Source organism: Passer montanus, unplaced genomic scaffold (genome assembly GCF_014805655.1).
Source record: "Passer montanus isolate IOZ18808 unplaced genomic scaffold, ASM1480565v1 scaffold85, whole genome shotgun sequence".
Taxonomy (NCBI): Eukaryota; Metazoa; Chordata; class Aves; order Passeriformes; family Passeridae; genus Passer; species Passer montanus.
The window spans coordinates 519,187-530,929 of record NW_024373812.1 but is presented as its reverse complement, the minus strand read 5'-3'; the positions used below and the strand labels follow the sequence as shown (position 1 = coordinate 530,929).

The window sequence follows — 11,743 nt, the reverse complement described above, 5'->3', positions numbered from 1 at the left end:
CCTATGCGACCCGAACTGCTCGTCCCAGGGCTGCGGCGCTGCCCGGGGCCCCTCGGCCGGCCAGCCCCGCAGGACGGCGCGGACACGCGTGTCCTCCGCGCCCTCGGCCGGCTGCGAGTCCCGCACGCCCCGCAGGGCGACAGCGCTCAGGGGTGTGCAGCGAACCCCCGCCGGCTGCAGCCCGCCCGCCCCGAGAGCCCCGGAAGCGGCGCGGCCCCGGCCCGGCGCGGCGGGGACCCTTACGTGCTGTGTCCAGTTCGGGGCTCCTCAGGACAAGAGAGGCAGGGACTCCAGTACTGGAGTCAGTCCAGTGGAGGAGCACGAAGGTGATTCCGGGCCTGGAGCACTTCTCTTCTGAGGGCAGACTGCGGGAGCTGGGCCTGTGCAGTCCAGAGATGCCCGAGAGGGGATCTCCTTAAGGCCTATGAATATCTCTAAGTGGATGGCAAGTTTGTGGCGCCAGACTCTTTTCAGTGGTGCCCAGAGGCAGAATAAGAAGCAGTGGCCATAAACTAAACCAAAAGAATTCCACTGAAACGTGACAATGAACTTTGTGTTGAGGGTGGCAGAGCACTGGAACAGGCTGCCCATGGAGGCTGTGTCATCTGCTCTAGATCACCGTGCCTTGACAGAGTGGTTGGAGTAGAAAATCTCCAAAGGTCCCTTGCAACACTAATGATTCTGTGACTCCCTGTTTATTAGATAGCCTGCAGTAGGATCGTGTGTCTTTCTTCCACCCAGCCACACCTATCCTGTCCTTCATCCTCTCCCCTAGTACCTCTCTTATTTTCACAATAACTTTGAGGTCGGCCCTTGCCTCCATGCTCTGCACATGTAACTTTTCCTCATCCTCCCTCTGCTGCCCAATGAAGACTTTGACTTCCTCCTGTCCTTGCCATGCTGACCACCATGCGACCTGTTACTGTGGTGCTGCGCTGCTGTCTGAGTTTCTCTACTCCCCCAGCTAGGGGAGGAGACCGCACCGGCCGAGCTGTGGCACAGCAGCTGACAGCAAGGGAGTACTTCCCAGATGCACCAGGAGTGTCCGGGGAGCACCTCAGCAAGAGGCAGCGGTGGGCAGCAGGAAGGCGAAGTAAGAAAAGAGGGACTCTTCTCGGGGGCAAAGTCTGGAAGTTTATTGTCTCCAGGGGAGCCAGCCCAGAAAAGACCAAGAGCAAGGGACTACCTAGGTATATAAAGGGGGTGGAACAATAGGGCAGGGACAATACAGAAACCAATGAGGGAGAACACAGGAGGGAACAAAATCATAATTGACATGCCAGCTAGAGAATAGGGAGGATAGTAAGGAGGGACTCTTGTTCCTGATCCAATCACCCACTGACAAGGGGAGAACTTTTTGGAAAAGGGGAGGAGCCAGTAGGTGATGGACTCAGGGAGGGGTTAACAGAGCGTATCCAGGGAAACAAGGGAGGAGACAATAAATTGACAACTCTCATTACTAGGGAGGAGTTGTGAGAGGTGGAGGGGAATCCCAGGACTGAACCGTTTAAACAGGCGGGGGTAACAGAACAAACCAACTGAACAGTGCACCACAACACTGTGGTTAACAAATCTTCCACCAGGTTCCACCTTTGGCTTGTCTTTCCCCCTTCAGCCCTCACAGAGATTCTGTGCAGCACCCTGAGAGGGCTTCAGGTTTCACCAAGAGCTGATAGCTGAAGGGGAGATCAGCTGGTAGATCTGAACATGCTGGAAGAATTGCAATGGATGGTTTTACTGACTTCAACAGAAATCAGAGTGAGCCCTGAGCAGATGAACTAGTCTGTGTATTAATATAATGGTGGTTGTTGGTTCCCTTCACTGCAGTTCAGTCTTGCAGGGCTGCCGACTCCTACGTGACTGAGGTGTGAGCAGGCTAAAGGGGCCAAGGGTGTCTGAACCCTTTGCACTGTAACATTTTCCATACCACCTGCTTTGCCAGGGTTGACATTCTGTGCAGGTGGAAGTGACAGTGCTTTGCTAAGATCTTCAGGCATGCTTTTCCTTCATTCTCCCTGCAGCCACTCGGCCCACATGACCAGCACACAGCTTGACTGCCATAGCAACACACCCAGACTGTAAGCCTCGTGCTGTGGTGTCCTCCATGGAAGTGAGCCATAGTGACTGTATGGAAAGAGCTGCCACTTTCACCTATGTTCACAGGTACCTGCAGGAGAGACACCTGTGCATCATGGTTCAGCCATCTTCCCCTTGAGTGTTTGTTTTGTTTATTGGTTGGGGTTTTTTTCCTCTCTCTCTCCAGTATGTAATAGGGGAACTGAAGTGGTGGGGCTTTCTGCTGTATCAGGAGGGTCAGCTTAGCTCCTGGAAGGGTTTTTTTAGCATGAAGGGCAGAAAGCATTTGAACAGGCGCTGCAGAAGGTGGAAGGCTCGAGCGCTGGGTTTCAGCAGTGCTGCCTGCGCGGTATCCCCGCAGCTCGCCGCGCCTCACTCCGGGTGCTGAGCAGGGGAGCACGGCTTTAGCAGGGGCTAAGCAAGTTGAAGGGCAACTAAGAATGCTGACCTGCTTTTCTAGGAGTGTCAAAATAAGGATAAGTCCAGGGTAGAGGAGGCAAACTTGGAAGTGTTCCTTTCTGGTGGAAATACTCCTTGAGCAGTCACACTAGGACCGTTCTGCCAGGGACAGTGTTAGTTGCTCGGGCTCCCAGTGAGGGTTATTCTTTAGGGACTCACAGAACAGACCTAAGTATTTTTGATACTGAAGACACCTAAGAGACTTTCAACAGCATTTTAAGGGGTATTCCACTTGATTGGCTTTGTAAATTGCAAAAGCTTTTCTTTATTGCAAAAGCTTTCCTTTATTGGAAAAGCTTTCCTGTACAGTTAAATGTGCATGATCACTGTGGTAAAGTAAAATGCTGATCAAGTTGATGTGTTTAAACAGAATTCTCTGTATTTTAAGTAGAATTCTCTATATCTTTAAGCTCTGAGGCTTGAAGCAGAATTCGCTGCCCCTATCCCTGCCTTTGATCTCTGATCCAAATGGAAGTTGATGGTATCATTCTCTCCTTTAACCCCTCTTTTTAATGTAAAAAGATGCTATCAGGTGGGTTAAGCAGATGTTGCTCAATGTTTATGGAAAGCTTTTGTATTTTATGACCTGCCTGGCAATTGTCTGAGAAGATGACATCTTCTTTGACACTCAATCTGAAGTTCTGCACGTCCTGAACTGAACTTTGCTTGAAACGGAGTAGGGGACATCTCCCCAAACGACCAGCAGGGACCACTAGAGACCCCCGAAGAGGCCTACGCAGGTGCAGTGACACGTACTGCATACGGTTGCACAATTATGCAGTAGGCACAGGTAACTGTGTATTAGATAGGCAGGTTTGTGTAGATTTCAGGGTGTGAATTCTCTCACATTTTAATCCTTAATAGGCTTGGTTTGTGAAAAATCTCTGCTTTGCATTTCAGGCAGAATAAACAATATCTCCTTTCTAAATCCTTTGTTCATGTTTAGAGAGTTCTGAAAGTTGGCAACAAAAGCCGTAAATTGATTTACAGTTTAGAAAACTTTGCAGAAGAATTAATTTATTGGAGGTGCTGCCCTAGCATTCAAAGAGGAGAAGAAATTAAGCCGATCCCAGCAGGAAGGAGCAGATGCAGCCAAGGCTGAGACAGAATCTGCTGCAGCCACGCCATCGGGTCCTGTTGCAGAGACTTTCCGAGTTATTCAAGGGGCAGTGACTGAAGAGTATGTGAGAAGCACTCAGGGTGTCTTTCAGTTTGAGCTCTCTGGTAAGCCCACCGCTTGTGCAGCCTTGCCTGGCAAAAGGCACCGGGTGTTTTCAGACACGAACACTTTTGGTGCTGAAGCAGAGCAGCTGCTCTCCATCCTGTGCGGCGCTCCTGCTCCGTGCCACTGGAGCAGGCCCCGGGAGCTGCTGTCCCTCGTGCCGTGCGTGGAGCCTCTGTCCCGGCGCCACCGCCCGCACGGGCTGCTGTGCCCACGGACAGGGCGCTCTCGGGGCCAGGCAGAGGTGCCAGCTGCCTCCGGCTCCGAGAGCAAAGCGCAGCCTCTGGGCTCTGCTGCCCGTGGCCCCAGCCCGTGGTGCTCGGGGCGTCACAGGGACAAGAGGTGACTCCTTGCAGAGCCCCCGCGGCTGCCACGGAGCCCCTGACACGCACACGGCCGCGGCCGTCTGGCAGGGGCAAGGGAGAGGGAGGGCACGGCAGTCCTTGCTGCCTTCTCACCTCGCTTCACTCTCTGTGCAGGTGATGGTGGAGGCACTTGGTATATTGACCTGAAGACCAAGGGTGGGAGCGCTGGCTTCGGAAAGCCTCCTGTGACAGCTGATGTGGTTATGAGCATGTCGAGTGCCGACTTTGTGAAGATGTTCACAGGTGAGGGACAAAGGCCTTTTACAAGGGACACAGGTACCGGGAAAGCCAGAAGAGCTGTCCCAGAAAAGCCTCTGCTGACAGGGGAGTAGAGTGGCTTCTTGCTTTGTGATCTGGGGTTGGAGGAGCTTTCAGCTTTTTGTGGTTCAGGGGAGAGTGCAGGCAAGAACTGCTTGGATTTTTCAGCACTCCTGCATCCCATGAATAGGAAGAGTGCAAAAGGTTACAGTGCTTTAATAACCAGTTACTGACATTTTAGCAGCCAGTGTATCTTCAGAAGGAATCCAGTCAATGCGTTGGACTTGTGCTCTGTGCAGGTCTGAGCCGCGTCTCCTAAATGTGCACTGCTTGTACCAGGAGGACTTGGTAGGAATATAACCTGATTTGTATCATCTCCCCTGAGAGATTGGAGCCATATGGTCTTGTCTTAGTTAAATCAGTCATAATCTAATAATTTTATTAAGTAACAGGATACAACATCTGATGTAATTTTCTCTTCTTACAGAGTGTTTTCTCATTCCAGAAAATGTATTTACTGATTAAGTAGTAGTGGACAGGAGGCAATGTCAGAGCTTTCATAATGTTAAATTGCTACTCTTCTTTATAAGTGTGACTTCCACAAGTATCACTACTCAAAACAGCTCCAAACCTTTTCTAACACTTCAAAATGGAGTCAGAAGAGAACAGATTAATAATGAAAAAAAAAGTTATCCATTAATTTAATCATTGTAATCAAGCCCTCAGAAATGTTTTTTTACAGATGGAAAAGTAAATTCTATTTCAATTCATCTGTCTCCTCCTTTATAGCAAAGTGTTTCAATATTGTCCAATATAGATGGACACAGATATATGGAAATTCTTTGTTATATTCAGATAATGGAAGTGTATGAGATTTAATCACAGATTCCATTTAGTGTTTTTACCACATGTATACAACTATGAAGTATATTCCAAGAGAATTTCTAAAGCACTCAAAAATCTTCCTCTAAGGATATTACTCTTTCCTATGCACAGTCTAGGTAATTTTGATTTTCTGATGATTCTGTTTCTTCATTTTAGATAAGCTAAAGTTATTCATGGCTTTCATGCCAGGAAATTCTGGTATTAAAGGTGATATGTTGCTAACATTGAGTCTGGAAAAGATGCTGCTATAGTTAAATTTTGAACACTAGCAGAATACTGGTCTTTCTTATGTAACTACAATGCTATTTTAAAACACCAGTCCTCATTTTTTGCTGCTGCAGTATAAGATCAATAGATTTTGTAATTGCTACAGAAGTCACAACTCAGGGTGATTATAATACCCAACAGCAAACATGGCGTTTTAAAATAACTTCATGAAAAGCTTAAAGAAACAATTATGTCCCAAAATTCTGGTGTTTCAAGAACAGCTTTTTTAATGTTCACTTTTTTTTTTTTTGACTGCAACCTGTCCTATGTCACTGTGAGATGCAAACCCAAGAGAACTTTATTTCTTATCATGTTTTCTCATCTTTAAATTACCTGATGTCTAAGGAGATATGAGTTCTTATCCCATGATTAGGAGATGCACAGCGTGTTTCCAGTGTACTGTAAGAGCTGAAGTCAGCACTAACTTTTCCTCTGACTGGGGGACAAACAGTGTTTTTCTGCCCTGTACTGGTTTCACAAAGCTTGTATGAATTGACCATCCCTATCACATGTTATTTTAAAAGCCTGACGATCTTGAACTATTGAAAAAGTCCACTGTGCACTGTTAAGACAAGACCTACAATGGATGCTATAGTAGAGGAATTATTGCAGATATATGCTTTCTGCAAAGGATTTTTACATGAGGTCAAAAGTGTGTTTGTTTTTACTCTATTGCTCACTTCACAGATTTTGAGGCCCATAAAAATGAAATTACTAAAAAAACCTGACTGTTTTGCTACTGTGAATAACTGGAGAGAAAGGTATGGGGGTTTTGGGTGGTGATAAATGAAGAGAACGTCTCCGAGATGTGCATAAGAGAGACGCGATCTGCAGGCTGCTGACATGCGTGAGCAGGACTGATGGCTCGTCGTACTGCGGGGGAAATGTGACCCTCCTGTGCTCAAGGGCTCTGTTTGACGCCTTCCCTTCCGCCGGTTCAGCAGCTGCAGGTCCCGGCCGGGGTGTGGAGCAGGCGGTGCCAGCAGAGGGAGCAGGCAGCACGCCGCAGCGGGGCTGCCTTGGGCTGCCTTGGGCTGCCTGCGGCGCTGCCAAGCCTGCCCTGCTGCCCGCCCTGCCAAACGCTTGGTTAGGGGCTAGACTCGCCAAAGTGCTCCAAGATCCTTTTCTGCTTAAAGCACGGGTGAGATAAGCAGATTTGCAGCAACTTAAAAATCTGTGTCTGTGCCTTGCAGCCTCTTAACTCCCTTCCCTCATTCCTGGTCTAAAGTCCCTGCTCCAGAGCAGGAATGAGGTAAGGTGTGCACTTCTAGATGACAGAGCACCAGGACTGATTATTTCAGTGGTTCAAATAAATATGACAAAAAATTGTCATATTTATTTGAACCACTGAAATAACCAGTAAGCCTAATATTTTGGAGAGAGACTTGGTTTGGAAGAATGTTAGCATGAATGCTTAAAATTTGACAGAAATCAAATCCAGTGAATCTTTATATAATGTCCATATAATGTCCATGTAATGCATATAGTCTATATAATGGTGTCTTGCTTAATCTTAGTTCTATGCATCATTCTGTCCTGGAATAACATGGTTCTTTGTGTAGCAAAGTTAAGCTCTAATTAACTAAATATAACTAGCTCAAGCAATAATGCATAGAGTCAGTATCTTTTACTAGGGTGGCCTGTAGCTCTGCTTCCCACCATTTCTACTAGGGGCTGAAAATAAGACTTCTCCAACCCTCTGGGGACAGAATAATCACACCTCTTGAGACAGGTTTACCTGCACAGAATTTTATCAATGGGGTCCACACTTCAACTTGAAGTTACTGTAGGGGAAAAAGAATAGAAAGAAAAGGAAGTGCCTGACAAGTATCCAGCCAAGTAATGAAGCAATGTGGCTGCCAGAAGAGTGTCCTTTCAGATTCAGCAAGCAGTGAAGATGAGGAAGGTGACTATAATTATTGTTGTCAGGCTTTCTCCTCTGTCAACTCTGCCCTTGGCATTAGAAGCCAGCCAAGCTACCTCTTGACTGTTCCTGTGTATTATGCTGTCAGTGCTGACAGGATCACATTTAAGCAGTCACAGTGGTGTGTGTGAGTCACTCCACTTTGTGCTTATTTATGGTTGGTAATGCTTACGGGTCTTTTACATTATTATTATCTACTTTTCTATTTTCTAACTCTTGCTTCTCCCCTTAATACAAACTAAAGTTACAAAACAGATAGGAAACATGAGGGGAAGAAAGATGAAATTCTCAGACTTTGAGCAATTGCTGTCTATGAGAATCTACTGAGATTTGCAAGTGGAAGGCCAGGGCAACAGCACAGGAAGGAGGAAGGGAGAAAGACTGACACAGCAGCTTGGGTCGAAGGCTGAAGGGCTGCAAGTGATAGCTGAGCCCTGAACGGGCATAGAAGGCACTTGGCATTGCAAAGGTGACATCACTTGTGCATGTCTGTGTGCAGCAGTTTACATGTCTGCCATTTGCTACTCAGTGCTAAAAGACAGCTTTTGCAAAGAAATTGTGATCACAAGGTTGGACTGGGAAGCCTGCACATTAGAACCTAACAACCAAGGAGGCAGAAAAGTGTGCACACTCTTTTGACATTGCACAGTTAAACTCAAGCTTTATGATTACCTCATGAGAAAGTGAAGCAAGGAAGGAAAAGTGGGTTCTATCAAATTTCTTAAATATGAGCAGTAATTTTGAGCTTGTTTACCTGTTCTCACTTTCTCCCACTCATAGGAGCTGCATGGCATGAGCAACAATTCTGAAAGCAGAACTTTTCAGCAGTGGTTAAAGTTCTAGCAGGGTGGGGGATAAGTACATTACCATTATCTTCAATCATGATCTTTGTCACAACTTTGAGAGTTTGTGTGAGATGTAGTATTGGGTGAACAAATAACACAAAATCAGTGTGATGGATTTTTTTCACCAAGAAACATATTTCACATCACTTATATTATTTTCTCCAGAAGGATATTGTCAGCTATTTCTTTATACATACCTTACTATTTCTACTAAACAACTGAATATGATAGAGGGGAATTTTGAGATCTAGACTTTACTGTAAAAGCAGTGTCTAGGTCACATCTATTCACCGAAACAGGTCTGTCAAACTTTGAAATTTTCCAGGCCAAAAAGGGAGGGACGAAAATAATACCATGGTTGCCTCAACCCAGAAACTTTGGAAGGATAATGTTCACTAGTTGGTTTTTTGGGTTTTTTTTGTTTGTTTGTTTGTTTTTTTCTGGAGGAATAAATGCTTCTGTGACAGTCAGATGTCTTAAGTAAATAATGCCCCATATTCACATTTACAAACTTCTCTGCTGTTATTTTCTTTTCTTTGAATAAAAGGAGAGCCTCCCAAAGACACAATATATGAGACTTTATTGTTAGCCTGCTACAGGTGGGCAACTGCATGAAAGGCTAGAAATAGCCCCAAGATTTCTGAGGTAGAACCACATCTCAGCTCCTGCATGATTCCAGTTCTGTCATTGCAAAGATTTCCACACTCTCCATCTTGTGTTTGCACTGTGAGCTCCTTAAGGCACCCTGTAAAATAGGAGTTCTGCCCTCACAGCCCAGCGTTGAGGGGAACAGAAATGGATGCACTGTGGGTCTGCTACAGCCTTCATATGCCATTTGCAGAGAGCCACCCCCTTTTGTGAGCCCAGGAACTCACAGCTAGCAGTGTGGGTGGGTGAAGAGCATGATCCAGTTATGTTTTAAACCCACTCTCTGTGTTTTAAAGGTAAACATTAGATAATCCTTGAGGCCACAGGCTGGAGACCAAGCATCATGATTTCTTAGACAGAAAAAGCCCAATGTCCGTATCCTATATAGAGAAATTACACAGAGTATGTTCAGACAAATCTCCCTGATATAACTACCACACATTTGTAGTGCTAAGTCTCCTGCTTTTTTTCAAGTGGCTTTCTTGTTTAGCTGTTATTACACACTTCTTCTATAGTAATTATGTGGGCTTTTGTTTAAATTTCTCTTCTTTACCTGTGTATTTCATCCAAGAGCTGACATTCACCTGCTGTTGCCACAGATATATCCTGTTTCACCAAAACCCACAGGAATTTTAACACAAGACAGAGTTATATGGTCACAACTCTGAATACACACAGACTGGATTCTCAAGGGTGTTTCAAGCCCTCTCATGAAACAGTATAGAATTTCCAAAGGCACCTGGTGATCTTCATATACTTTTTCTGTGTTAACATTAATTGTTAGTTGCAGCCTATTAACAAAACCAACGAAGGAATGACCAGCAGAAAGTTAGTTCTTCTCTGATATGCTTGGGTGTACATGTGAAGTATCCTTGTGATGTCTGCACTGCTTTCCTCAGCATCATGCACATGTGAAGGAAAGGTGGCTGCCTAACATGACAATCTGAGGTTCTCAGTGGAAAAAACTAACAGGTTTTCTTCTGCCAGTTTGTTAGCTGCCCCAGAGAGGATATGAAAAATTTAGAAGTGACCTAAAAGCTGGGTGGTTTTACTGGGCATTACTATGTCTCTAAGCTTTCATAAGCTGTTATCTGCTTTGCATTTAATCAATCATACTCTAACTCACTTTGATCGTAGCCCTGACCTGAAGTTAGGCATTTTGTTGTGCTGGTTTTCTTTTTTTTTTTTTTTAGAGTTGATGAATAGCTGCAGTCATAACAAATCCAGTGACTGTGAGTTGGGTGGTCTTTTGTACTGGTACTTACTCCCCCACGTTCCTTCAGGATCTCCAAAGGAAAATAAGCATGCCCTCATATGTGCTATAGGCTGGGTGTTGAACCTCCAAAGAGAGTTTGAGAAGGGAAGGAGTTTTCTGGTAATCAGTGATTGCTGGAAAAAGACAAAACCTTTACAGTGCACTGTGATAGCTGAATCCCTACTCCTCAGGCTGTCCCACAAAACCTTCTACTTCAGAAACAAGCTTGGGACACTCCTTGCCTGGTCACCCCTTTTAATTCAGCTGGTGTTACCTACGTGACCGGAAAAATGCCTGCTCCTGCACCTTTGTAAGTCTGCCCTGCCCTGGTATTGCCAGGGGTAGTATTTGCTACATGTATCCTAGCAATCCAGTAGAGGGATTGCCAATAATCCAGGTGGCTGGAGCAGAAGACCAGTCTCCTCAAGCTTTCCTGTTTGAATCAGAGTCCTTGAGGGCTTGTGTCCCGTTTGTGTCCCAAAATGAAAAATTACTTCCTCTCTTGTGGATCCTTGTAGTGCCCTTGTTTCTGACCTACAGAACAGGGATGTCAGGTCAGTTTTAAAAGCAGGATTACAAGTGTTGAAATACTGCTGAGCGGGGTGCTACTACATGCTGTTCCTTCAGAACTGAAGGACCATGGTTACTAAAAGTGAGTTTGTTCTGAAATCTTCTCCAAAAGTGATGAAATCATGGGCGTCATGATTAGGGCATCATGTAGTGCCCCCACAAGTAATTTTTGGGTGGCAGGTAAGTGAACGGCAAATTAACCAGCTGTGCTTTGCTTTGAAATAGTGTGTGTATTTAATTACAAATGTTCCAGGAATGCAGATATGATACTTCACAGATTTTGCTTTAAAAAACTTTCCTTACCTAAAGAGAAGCTGTGGCATGTGAGGGAGAAGTTGCCTGCTTGATCTTCCTCTTTAAGGACCACTCTTAAACAAATGAATCATGTTTTGATGCTGCTTTGCCTTGTCTTAGTAAATGAATTTGCTTTTCAAACATTACAGTTCCAGTGTTTTCACAAAAAACCTAAAAAACCCCAAAACCAACAATTCCACAGACAAGCAACTTATTCACTTCCATATTTATTTGCAATTTCCAGGGAACTTCCCAATATCAGCATATCAGTTTAGGGCCAGAAGGCTGGTGTCTGAAGAGGTGCTTGATGGCTTTCATTCTGACCCTGCCTACACCAGTGCAGCTCTGCTACATTGCTAGTGAAAACACAGGGATACAAAGCCCTCTGCCCAGTCATGAGAGAAGGACTCCTTATTTACTGACCACCAGTATCTCAGGTGTGTGTTGTAATACCCCAACTCCACTCGTCACACCAGTTCTCTGCAAGGCAGACCATTTGTCTTCCTGCAGTCATGGAGGAAACTGCCACCCACCTTCTGTCATTGACCTTGAGTCCTCACAGCTGGGTGTTTGTAAGCTGCACTGCCCCACAGACCCACCTGTTGCTCTGCCCTTCAAGAGCACCCATGTCCCACGATGTCTAACCAGCCCATTAATGCTGACTTGCAGACACCT

General features: G+C 45.6%; 1 protein-coding gene across 3 annotated transcripts in view; it reads left to right on the top strand.

Annotated features, from left to right (window-relative positions):
* Window positions 1-255: 255 nt before the first annotated feature.
* The window catches only part of KIAA1958 (KIAA1958 ortholog), a 73,346-nt gene continuing 61,858 nt past the window's right edge, over window positions 256-11,743 (top strand). The window contains exons 1-4 of one of the 3 annotated variants that reach the window (XR_005630308.1): window positions 1,079-1,093; window positions 2,022-2,163; window positions 3,482-3,759; window positions 4,237-4,676. The gene's annotated coding sequence lies outside the window, so the exon portion shown is untranslated. Of the gene's footprint in view, window positions 1,094-2,021; window positions 2,164-3,481; window positions 3,760-4,236; window positions 4,677-11,743 lie in introns of those variants that run through there. The other 2 variants (XM_039733228.1, XM_039733229.1) reach the window with 2 other exon arrangements.